The sequence below is a fragment of the Danio aesculapii genome, chromosome 23 (genome assembly GCF_903798145.1).
Source record: "Danio aesculapii chromosome 23, fDanAes4.1, whole genome shotgun sequence".
In the NCBI taxonomy this organism is placed as follows: Eukaryota; Metazoa; Chordata; class Actinopteri; order Cypriniformes; family Danionidae; genus Danio; species Danio aesculapii.
In genome coordinates this window covers 10,713,626-10,727,113 of record NC_079457.1, presented here as the reverse complement: position 1 = coordinate 10,727,113, position 13,488 = coordinate 10,713,626, and positions in this window count along the sequence as shown.

The window sequence follows — 13,488 nt, the reverse complement described above, 5'->3', positions numbered from 1 at the left end:
CTGTCACTGCGCTGTTTATCTGACACAGCAAGAGTAGGACACTCTGACAGGCACATGGCAATGGTGGGAATTAGCTCATTTACGTTAAAGGCACAGGCAACAAATCAACTACATTGTGTTCAGAGCTGAAAATTCCAATATTCTGAAAGGTCTAATAAATAATCTGATGGGTATTTTGAGCTGAAGCTTTACAGACACTTTCTGGAGACACAAAAGACTTCTCTTAAATCTTGAAAAAGGGGTAAAATAGGTGTCCTTTAATGGAAGGATCCACATTTTCTTGAAAAAGGCTCAAGGTGGATTGTTCCTTTTAAAGCAGTGAACACTTACAAATGATTTAAGACATCATTCATTTGTGCACCACGAGTGTTGTGGGATGAGTTATGCATTGACTATGAGCAGTAGTGATAGTTCACCTTAGAAAGCACTATCAAGACACAGCACAAAATGTCCTAGAAGGATTGATTTCCCCACCCCACTCTCAAGCTTTTTAGTACCACCATGTGCTTAGGACATGTGTGGAAATGGCACATGATAAACAGTGTCCTGCAAAACAGCAGAAAAAAACGTTTCAGTGTTCAGAGAATGAAACAGTGGTGCATTCAGCACTGAGCAGCATTTCTCTCAGCACCAATCACGAGGGCGACGGCGCAATAATGCCTGTGTGCGGATTTTTTTTCCTCCTGTTGGCTTCAATGAAGAAGTCTAATGAGCACAGGAGACAAATGTTCCTCCTGGTTTCTCTGTGAAATGGATGCCGGGATCACTCCAGAGGGGCGCTGTTAATTGTCAGGCACAGCACAAACAGTCCCAATTCTCCAAAGAAATTAAACAAGATAAAACACTGAGTTGCATTTAACCCTGCTGTATACTTTGAAGCAAACCTGATGTGGTTCATTGCTCTGATGAACATCTAATTGCCCTTTTAGAATAATTATGCATCATTAAACTACAAAAGTATTGTGCGTGCGTGCGTGCGCGCAAAAGTCATGTGTACAATGTACACTTTATACGTTTGTATGACTTACAGGTAGTAGAAAGTGTTAAGCCTAAAGAAAATAGTCCATGTAAAAAAGATAGATTTTAAATTAAATGATATATATATATTAATATTATAGGTGGGCATAGATTATTATTTTTTTAATCTAGGTTAAAATGGCTCATTTGAAATTCTGCCGAAGGCATTCAGAATATGTGTGCTACCCAAATAATAAATCTTTGAGAACGGGTTTCTCAAGCCAGGTGGCTCTTTAGACCAGGGGCTTATCTCCTGTTTCCAAAATGCATCACAAACTGCTTGAGAAACTGTTCTACTATAGTAATTGGTGATGAAAATAAATTGTTCAATAAGATGTACTTGTGTTTACTAACTGTTTATTTAGTTAAACATGAATTTTGAACTGTAGGACTACATAAGCTCGAATGAAATACATATGAATTAAACGACTCCTTTGCTAATGATGTAAATGGTACTCGGTATAGGGTTTCAGGCTGATTTGAAATGAAATATCAAATTGCTGATATTCAAGAACTGGTTCATTTATTCATTCTAGGACTGTACGATATTGGCAAAATCTGACATTGTGATATTTTGTTTTGCTGCGATTTATACATTGCGATATGAATATCATTTCACCTGATGATTTGAAAAGCTCTATTTGGGAAGAGTTCAATTCTGTAGATCAACTGAGATTATCAAGTTTTTTCTATGCATTGCGTCTGCATAAAATATAATCAATTACAAGCAGATATAAATGTGACGGATCAAAAACAAAAGTTAAATAAACTTCATGTAAAACAAAATGGTCATTATTCTATAAATCATTCATTCATTCTTTTATTTTCAGTTTAGTCCCTTTTATTAATTTAGGGTCGCCACAGCAGAATAAACCGCTAACTCATTCAGCATATGTTTTACGCAGTGGATGCCCTTCCAGCCACAACCCAACACTGGGAAATACCTATACATTCTTGCATTCACACACATACACAATGTCCAAATTAGTTTATTCAACTACCCTATAGAGCATGTCTTTCGACTGTGGGGGAAACTGGAGCACCCGGAGGAAACCCAAGCCAACAAGGGGAGAATATGCAGACTCCACACAGAAATGCAAACTGACCAGGTGGGGCTCGAACCAGCGACCTTTGTGAGGCGATCGTGCTACCCACTGCGCCACAGTGATGCCCTATTGTATAAATAATTTAAGAAAATAATCTTATACTGCGATGTCGCTATTGTGAACCCAAAACTTGCAATATTGATGCTCAAATGATATATTGTTGATGTATGAATGACATCATGAATCTTGTGCTTCACAAAATAAATGTTTCAAGAATTCACACTTAGATATTACTTGATAATAATTGCAGGTTTGGCATGCTGTCCCGGGAGAGAACCGTGAGCTCGGAGATAATTGAGCCCAGAGCTCCCGCCTGGTAAATGAGCATGTGAGGGGGTACGAGATCAGGAAGTTCTCGAGAGCTCCCCCTGGTAAAGGAGGAGATGAGGGGGGATGGGTGGATTCTTCAAAAAATTAAGATGAGGAAATAATTCTAGTCGGGCTATTTATAGTGAGTTTGAAATGATCTGTGACTTACTAATGATTACAGATAAAAGACCAGCTGCGATCCATCATATCACGCGTCCCTCTCGAAATTAGTTTGTGAAACTTCACTTATTTAATATTTTTTCCACATTACTGTAAATGATTTCATTGGTCAAAATATTATTATTGATACATCATATACCTAATGCAATCTAATTTAATAGTGTCTATAGAAAATCATCATACCCCTTTAAAATAATTACTTTGTCACACAGCCTGAAATCAAATCACATTCCAAATCATTTTTCCAGCCTTTGAAATGTTTTTGTAACCTTCTCATAACCTGTGCCTTTCTACAACTTTATCCAAAAGGTCTTTTGAAAGCAGGGTGTAATGTGATTAAAGGTATATATTTTCACAGGCTATGATGATTTTCTATAGGCACCGTGTATAAATAAATAAATAGATAAATAAATGAATACATTATTTGTTAGCTTATGTTTATAGCATGAAAAATATTTATTTATTATTATTTTTGGGGCATTATACACTGAAAAAAATTATTCAAAGATGATTCCTTGGATTTACTCAATTTTTTTACGTTAAGTGGTTGTAAACTATTTATTTGGGCTGAATTTAAACAAACAAATTAAGTTGAACATTGCTCAATTTAATTTGATTGTTTAAATTCAACACAAATAAATTGTTTGCAACAGTTTTGCATGCAACACTTTTTTTCAGTGTAGTTATGATAATTGGAAAGGAAAAATAATTATTAATTAAATTACTGATATTGTTTTATGCAAAAAATATATATATATAAATAAATAAATATATATATTCTTTTTACGTTTTAAGTTTAAATATTTCCCTGGACATAGTCTTTACTGATACAAAGTTACAAATTTCATCCCTTTGCTTCAGCTCAAACAGAAGTCTGTCTGTCCAGACACCTTACAGTTACATAAACTTGTTAAATCACAACCCACTGTTGTAAATCACAGCCAAAGTCTTCATTTCACCCAGATCTCTCCTCTTTCTTCATTAGTAAAAGTCACACAGTTAATGAATTCCCTCACACCCTCCTCTTTCATATGCAGATGAGCTGCTATTCTGCCACACAGAAGGCTTTAATAATGCATTCAGTTGGATCGAGGCGCTGGTGTCCCATTTTCTGTTACTGGACAAAATGTGCAATCCCTGACAGCTTGCACAAATGCTCTTTCTCCTCGAGTCTGATCAGAAATGTGGATGAGAATTCACCATTCTCCACATTGGATTACTGTGTATGCATTGCATTTCCAGTTTGGGGAACAAATCATTTTAAATTGTGCAACAAATAATCAATATCTATCGTGAAAATGAAGTGAGAGGGATGTTGGGCTTTGTGCTTCATTCTTATCCAATATGAAGATAACATTATACTTATTATTTTAACATGACACTGGGTCGGCACAGTGGCTACACAGCATATTTATCAGTGTTTAAGTATTTCAGAGTAAAGCGTTGACATTGTGTTCGATTTTGATAAATTAACACAGAGTTTGAAGCTGATTTGATCCAGTGTAAAATCAAGGAGTTGCAGGTAACCAACACTTGGTGTTATTTCCAACATCCCAGAATTCGTTTGACCAAAAATCTTAATGGGACATAAGTCATGCCATTTTTAAAACCTTTTAAAGTCTTAAAAAGTGTTAATTTGTATAAAGTGTACTCTTGTAGTGCTGGCTGTCAAGTGTTAACATGTTTTATTAATAAAAATTATTAATAGCACAATTGGGGTGGATCGGTGGCTCAGGGGTCTAGCGATTTGTCACCTCACAGCAAGAAGTTCGCTGGTTCGAGTCCTGGCTGGACCACTTGGCATTTCTGTGTGGACTTTGCATGTCCTCCCCATGTTGGTGTGGGTTTCCTCTTGGTGCTCCGGTTTCCTCAACAGTCCAAAGACATGCGCTCTAGGTGAATTGGTTAAACAAAATTGGCCATATTGTATGTGTGTGTGAATGTAAGAGTGTATGGGTGTTTCCCAGTACTGGGCTGGAAGGGCAATCGCTTCGTAAAACATATGCCAGAATAGTTGGTGGTTCATTCCGCTGTGGTGACCCCTGATAAATAAGGCACTAAGCTGAAGGAAAATAAATGTAATGTAACTGATATCTTTTCTATTCATGTGCTATAGGTGAATTGGAGAAACTAAAATTGGCCATAGTGTTTGAGTGTGTGAGAATGTGAGAGTGAATGGATGTTTCCCAGTACTTTGTTGCGACTGGAAAGGCATCCGCTACATAAAACATATGCTGGAATAGTTGGCGGTTCATTCTGCTGTGGTGACCCCTGATAAATAAGGCACTAAGCTGAAGGAAAATAAATGTGATGTAACTGTGATATCTTTTCTATCATTCTTAGAGAGTTGCCTTATGTAAGGTATTTTAACTATCAATCATGATTATTGCAATGTTTAATTGGTATACTAGAGCTAAAAAAAATCTGAGTTAAATTCTCTCTGTTAAAGTGTTACACTAGAGTCAGGAAACAATCATCTCCCAGTAATGTAGACCAGAGTTAATTTTGAACTCCATACAGTTTTAATATAACTCATTTATAGTGTTGTACAAATAACTCTCTTAAGAGTGTTATTTCAGCTCTGAAAATATAAGGACAATATGTTCACTCATTTGGAGTTGATTTTAACTCCGTTTTGAGTTTTAATAACACTGCTATTTAATCAGAGATTGGAGTTTATTACTTAAAAATGCCAAATATTTCTGTTGCAAAAACGTATCAATCTGCTTCGTGGCACAGTATGGGTTAGTTTTACTTTAGATTGATGCACCTTCAGAAGCTTCAAGATATTACAACATGCAAGGGCCAGAATAAAATTTAAAACTACTGTGTTTGTATGACGGCAAAAGTCATATATGGATGAAGCCAGAATTTCTAGCCCTCCTGAATTATTACCCCAACACCCCTTTAATATATTTTTTTTCCACGATTTCTGTTTAACAAAGAGAAACTTTTTTTCAACACATTTCTAAACAATAGTTTTAATAACTGATTTATTTTATATTTGCCATGATGACAGCACATAATATTTAACTAGATATTTTTAAAGACACTAGCATACTATTCCGCTTAAAGTGCTGTTTAAAGGCGTCACTAGGTTAGTTAGGCAAGTTGGGGTAATTGGGCAAGTCATTGTATGACAGTGGTTTATGTAGACAATGAAAAAAATATTGCTGAAGGGGACTAATAATATTGACCTTAAAATGGATTTTACAATTTTTTAAATTAAAATTCTAGCCGAAATAAAACAAGACTTTCTCCAGAAGAAAAAATATTAAAGGAATATTAGACGGTCTGCTTAATATCTGTTGAAACTGCTCCTAAACAGACATTTACTGACTATAAGAAACTTTGCAAGTACATGTCAACTTACCCCAACCTAACAGTCTACTTATAATCTAATGAGAATTAGTTGGCATGTAGATGCAATGTAACTTAAATTCAGCAAACCGACCATCAAAATAAAGTGTGACCAAAAATTCACAGGAGAGCTAATCATTTTGACTTCAACTGTACACCGTAGATGGATTGAGGGTGAGTAAATTATGGGGTAATTTTAAATTGTTTGGGTAAACTATTCTTTTAATAGTCTACTGAACGAAACTTAATTCTAACAAGTCTGACAATTCCAACAATTTAGCAAGTTTTAACATTATATGGATGAATTGTGAGAGAATAATTACACCTCATTGTATCCGGTTAAATAAATTCAGATGTTTAGTGTAATTTACTCTTAATGGACCCTTTTCACATTTCCAGGTTTCTTCTCAGTAGCCGTCATAGTTGGATAAACATAGAGAATGGGAGAATACAACACATATTTAATTTACAATCCCATTTGCTGAAATAATAAAAGAAAAACTCCATTATGGTGTTATCAAGACTGTCAGAAATATGAAAAGAAATAGTGTGAGACTGATGACGGCAGCCAGAAAAGCGAACAACATCAAACTTGCTGTCCAGCCCCCATAGACGCTGCATTACAAACGCCTCACACAATCTGTAATTCGTATATTGTATTTTGATGCAAAGTTGATATAATGCACACATAAATACAATGTTCATACATTTTTAAATTTAAAAACTTAATTTTTAAATTTAAAAACTTTCAAAGATTTAAGATGCTGATGATTGTTAAACGCGTAATAACAGTCTTGTGAAAGGGGTCCATTACCTTACTCCCACACACAAAGCATCATGGGATGTAGAAAAAAGCGAGTATTTTAAATTGTGACTGATATGGAATTTAATCAAAACATGCCCTGGAGTCAGTCCTGCAATAGAGCTTTCCCAGTTTCATTCATCAGCTTCAACGCTGAGCCCATGGCAGAGATGTCAATGTGAACCCTTCGCATCAATCCTCGTAAAGGCCAAAGCGGGACGGCTCGCTCCAGCCCTGTCCGCTCACAGTTCATCTTCAAGTTGTCACGGGCAGATTCTCTAAATTACAGTCCTGTTTTTTATCGTCACAAACGTCACGGGACGATTCATCCCACTGTCGCTTTCAGTCAAAAATCATAAAGGCAGCTGCATGTAACCCATCGCTCGCATGGCTACATTACTAGAGAGCCAATAGCTTTTGCTTTTTTATGCTCCTCAAAAAAGAGCCATCTCACGTAATGGGCTGAAACAAGTGTCCTACCCTTCAGGCCTTCTCTGGAGATCCAGGCGACAGCTCTCTTCTAAGGTTAAAAATAGATATAAAAGTTGGTTGTTGCTCATGGCAGTGCATTTCACTGTTGTCATAGGCAGCTTTTTGATTTCAGGGTCAGGCTTTGAGGGAAAAACGTGAGGAGAGGGGACTTTTGTGCAAGTGCATGTTAGGACTAGGGCTTTAATCGGCTTGAATTTTTTGTTCAAGTGTAATTTGTTACTCAAGGTTAACCTAGGATGTGTCTGAATTCAGTTATGTCTGTACTTTTGTTTGCAGTGATGAATGCATAATTAAAAAAGTTATGTTTTTTTTACTTTTTTTAATGTTTTAATAGCACCAATTCTGTTCAGACTTTTTATAAACATAATTCCTAAGCCTGCCTTGGGCCAGAGAGGGTCTGGTTTGGGGAGCATAGGATTTCATCTCTGTTATTCGCAGATGTTGTTCTGTTGGCTTCATTGGATGGGGACCTTCAGCATGCACTGCGGTGGTTTGCTGCCGAGTGTGACGCGGCTGGTATGAGAATCATCACCTCCAAGCCAAAGCCCAAGGCCATGGTGCTCCCCTGGAAAAAGGTGGCTTGCCATCTCCAGGTTGGAGGAAAGTCCTTACCCCAGGTAGAGAAGTTCAAGTATCTTAGGATTTTGTTCACGAGTGAGGGAAGGATGGAACGGGAGATACTGGTCTGTTGTGGTAAAGAAAGAGCTGAGCCAAAAGGTAAAGCTCTCGATTTCCCAGGCAATCTACGTTCCTACTCTCACTTATGGTCATGAGCGAAAGAACAAGATCTCGGATACAAGCAACCAAAATAAGATTACTTTGCAGGGTGGCAGGGAGCACCCTTTTACATAGGGTGAGGGGCTCTGTCACCCAGGAGGAGCTCTGAGAGAAGTCAGCTGAGGTGGCTAGGGCATCTATTTCGGATGTTTTTTGACTGTTATTACTGTGGCTTGTTCCATGGTCTGATGAAATTCTTTATTCTGATTGGCTGAAGGTGTTTTTGGGTGCATTCGGCTGATCTCTGGGTCTGACGGGAATACTTTTGGCTTGGCTTGGCTTGGCATGGGTCATTGAATTGGACCATTAACATCTTGCTCAAACTTCAAAAAAGTGTTTAATTTTTTAAGTACTTTAAATCCTTTTATTTCTAATTTGAAGTATTTTCAGTCCGTTTTGATCTCAGTTCAAAATAAATGTGCTTTCCTTGAACATTAGTAACTATAGTAACTCAGTGACAGTTGCCGGAGTCTTCGTTCATCAATGTAATTTTGAGGACACTATTTGCTTCACGGGAGCTGATTGGGACTCGCAAATCCAAAACATTTTTGAAGAGGTAGCTAGCACATGTTACTATGAGCTGTTAGATATGCTCATATCATTTACACACACACACACACACACACACACACACACACACACACACACACACACACGATCTCTTGAGCATGCTCCCTCATGTCTGGCTGTGACTGATTCAAAACGGGGACTAGGAGATCTAACATGCCATATGACACTTCATTTAAAAATGACACTGCAAAGAGCAAAACTGGTTTTAACTTGTCTATAACTTGGCAAATAACCACAGAGTAACAGGATAATCCACTTTAAATTCATTAATACATTTTCATTTGGCTTAGTCCCTGATTTATCATGGGTCGCAACTACTTCCAGCCATAACCCAGTACTGGGAACCACTTCAAATTGTGCATTTAAAATTCTATTGATCCTTAAAATCAAAATTGTTTATCCATAACTTAACTGATAAATTTGATAGACATGCTTCTAAACAGCATATTTGGAAGTTTAGTATTGATTTTTAACCTATATATTTATTTATGTGATTGTTACCTGATGCAAAAATGTCCCCAAAAATCTTAATGGGATAGTTCCCAAAAATTTAAATTCTGTCATCCTTTACTGTCCTCACATTTGTTTGAAACCTGTTTGATGTTATTTATTCTGTTGAACATAAAGATATACTTTATTGGAAAGTATTATATTGGAAAGAATATTGGAAACAAGCAGTGACTGGCTTCCATAGTATTTTGGCAATGTCTGCTGTTTTCCAGCAATCTTGTAAAACAGACGGAAGAAATACATACAGTTTTAATACCATTTGACTCCGTAAACGCTGAGGAAACGTTCATTCTTGACTGAACTATACCTTTAAGTCTTGGAAAATGTAGATTTGTTTTTCATTGCTAGACTTTTTTTCACATGAAAATCAGCACCTATTCATTTGTGCAAAATGTACAAGCACATGAATATGTAATGAGGCTAGTGCTGAGGCGTTGAGGTATTGTATGATTGTTTGTCTGTTGCTTAACTTGGAGAAAAGGTGTAGTACCATGTGGGTGAATTTCACTGAAACATTCAAAAACATGGCCAGCTCATATTTTACTATGCTAATAAATGAAGACTGAAGTTAGGACCAGTCAAATTAGTTTGTTTTATAGGATTCATGGTGTTGCGAATGGTAGACATGCAGACGGGTAGTTCCAAATGCAGCTTTAACATAAAATAGTGGTCGCACAGGCAAGGGTAAACAGGAGCACAGAGAACAACAGAGAAAATCCAAAGAGTAATCCACATATCAGGCGATGGACAGGCGTAAAACTGTTGAAATAGTACAGGGATCAAAACACAGACAGGCTAACACAGGTAGATGCTTTGAAACGCACATAAATGGTAACAAGACTCCGCAATAGGTACACATGAGAAGTTACAGTTTATAGGGCCAGGCTATTCAATTGGTGGCCTGCAGACCGAACTCAGCCCCCAAGGCAATTTGTTCCGGCCCTCCAAATAGTGTGACCAAGACATCAAAAATAAATTTAGTTCAGTCAAAAAAACGGCCATTATAGTTATGAAATGACGCGCGTCTGTTCAATACAGCACAAGCTGCAGGCTGCGCAGAGCATGAGTCACGTGACATTAAACGAGTGGTGCGAGCAGCCGAAAACATTTGGATATGTTTGTAGAAATGGCCTTTTGTACAATGCACTGATATCATTACTAGGGATGCAATGATTAGCCAATTTTACTATAAACTGCGCTTTAATTCGTCTTGATTAATTCGTCACGTCACGTAAAGGCTTCTCTACGCAGCATTACTGTTGCACGGAACAAAACTGCTTCAATTAAACAAATTTATGCCAAGTTGCCAACTGTGTGCTAGTTTACAGTTCTGAGCTTGTAAACCGAAGCTTATATGCATGCACACTGGATTAACTATAGCAGCGGGCCATTCACATATCACGTCTTTTCGGAGCGCAAGTTTGTTTATTCTAATGTAACAATATATGCCAAAATGGCCGTGCTCGCGGGTTTCCGGGCGTACGCAGCAGAAAACATCACGTGTTGTAGCGGTGAGAGTTGTGCGTGCCTTTTAGTGCAATGTAAACAAAAGATATGTTAGACGAATTATAAAAATGATTATGTATATACAGTATGAACGCAGATGATAACAATAGTTAATCTAAATACTTAGCTAATATAAGCTTAGTTTTACATTAGATATAACCGTGAAACCATGATTATTCTTCAGAATCATACAACAAAAATCTATAATTGTTGCATCTTTAATTGTTATGCAGTTCAAAACATAACATGAATGTGTCTGAATGTAAAAGAAGCCTACTTAAGCAATGCACTGATTTTGTTGTGCTTTGAAATACAACATTTGAATAGGTTTGTAAAAAAAGCCTATTGTACAATGCACTGATATTCTGCAGTTTCAAAATACAACATATTAACATTTCAATGTAGGAAAAGCCAACATGGGTGTCTTAAGGGGCAAAAATACAACATATGGGCTATTATATGCAGTTGTGTCCTCACTCATATTTAAAAGTCATATCTCTCGCCCTTTATTTGGAATGCTTTTCATGAACTGGCCCTCATGACAAACTAATTTAATAACCCTGATGTAGGGCATATAATAAGTGTAAATGATATTCAGCTGTGTGTCAGTACAGATTGTTTACAGCTATAGTGGGTGATTGGTGCAACGGTTTCTAGGATTTGTAGTTCGACAGGAATACAGGAAGTAATCTCCAGTGGAGAAAACGCTGCTGGCGATCACAACACATGGCTACATACACTGTAAAAAAAAAAATCAGTAAATAAGTTTTCTGTACTTTGTGATTCATGTTTTATTTATTTTTCCAGGTTTATTTATGCTTTTGAATTGCATTATGGGAGCTTGATTTTTCTTCCAACAACTTTTAACCTTGAAAAGTTTAAAAAAGTGACTTTATTAACATTTTTAATAGTTAAAGAGATAAATTGTTTCGGCTGTTGTACATTACAGTACAAAAACTTGGTAATAAGCTGCCTGTACTTTTTATTTTGGACTCATATTTGGTTACGATTATCATGCCATCTATTTGGTTCAATTCGATATCTCGGTGCATCACGATGCATTTGCGATGCTTTCCATACACAATTTTATATATTACTTCACAGCATAAGAATTCTTGAATTAAAATGTAGAAATATATTTAAATATTATTTATAATACAGTTTTGCCCTTTAATACAAACAGTACGATATATATGAACTGTACCTTTAAAAACTCAAGTACATGGACAGAACAACATGAGCATTTAAAGCAAATAAACAAATGTAAATATTATCCCGCTCGCTTTCTGAGCGTTGTCGAGTGAGTTCTCACACTCCCAGAATGGCTCTAATGCTGTAAGTGACACTAATAAATGGCAGCGGCGATCACAGCTTATCCTTGAAGACACGGTGGAGAAAACTTGCTATGCAGACACACTTGTCTGTATCCAGAAGTATTGCTGTAACAGCTGAGAGGACAGGAAATGTTCCAACGCAGCAAACTGCAAAACTTGTGGCTTACATGGTCTGCCACATTCGCATGCATATGAATGAAAGTCTATGGGGAGAAAAGTCCAATGTGACCACAGCTTAATTCTTGCTTTTAATGTCTACATTTTCCAGATTGTCTAAGCAATTGAAAAACACTGCAATTATTAGACAAAGTATTTCCTGGCCTCCATGAAGAAGTGAAGAAAAGCCACTAAAGAACAATCCCATGCAGTAAATGACAAGACTTTTTATTTATTTGCAAGAGCCATCTCTTTAACCGACAGCGCCAAACTGCTTCAACTCAGAATTAAATGCACTGTGGTGACGCATGAGCAGTTCAGTACTTTAAAATAGTCAGCAAACGAGCTGTTAACCACTTCAGCATTTCTTTTCTGCAGCATTTCCTTTCTATGCTCCATCCTTTTGTTCTGCGAATGACTAAAACAAAAGTCAACATCGAAATTCCCCAGCGTGCTATAACCGTTCTGTAATGACTGATTTGGAATAGGAACCAATCCATCAAACGGAGAAGTAATCTCAGAGTGACAGGAGCAGTTCCACTCCTCTGCGCAGTCTATCGGATTGATGGAAATGCTTCTCGATGTAATGCATAACTGCTGACCTGCCCTGGCAGAATGGCTCGTCCAATACACTCCAGCCCAATGAGATCCTGAGACTCAGAGACTGTAAAGAACATTGAAAAGGACCATCAACTGCAAGTTTATGCAATCCAGTATTTTTCTTTTAAACAGAACAGGAGGAATTAATATATATGCTGGGGTTTTTTTTAACCTACGAACTGTAAAAAAAAAAAAAAAAACGGATTTTAAAAATTCAGAAAGGATTCAAATGCTTTATGAGAAGGGCTGGACATCGAGTTTGGTTCTTTTTAGGTACTAACTAAATTGCCTTGACACCACTAAGTATTAATTTATTGTCATTCAGTATCAAATTTTCATACCAAAAACAGATCTAATAATAATAATAATAATAATAATAATAAATTCCTTATTTTTATGTAGCACTTCTGGACACTCAAAGCACTTTACACAATTTTGGGGGGGAATCTCCTCATCCAACACCAGTGTGCAGCATTCACCTGGAGGAAGCGACGGCAGCCATATTGCGCCAGACTGCACACCACACACCAGCTGATTGGTGGAGAGGCGACAGAGTGATTATGGCCAATTATGATATGGGGATGGTTAGGAGGTCATGAGGGTTAAACCCCTACTCTTTTTATTCGAAGGGCATCCTGGGATTTTTAATGACCACAGAGACTCGGGACTTCAGTTTAATGTCTTACTGAACAGTATAGAGTCCCCATCAATATACTGGGGTGTTAGAACCCACACAGATCACAGGTTGAGCGCCCCTGCTGGCCTCACT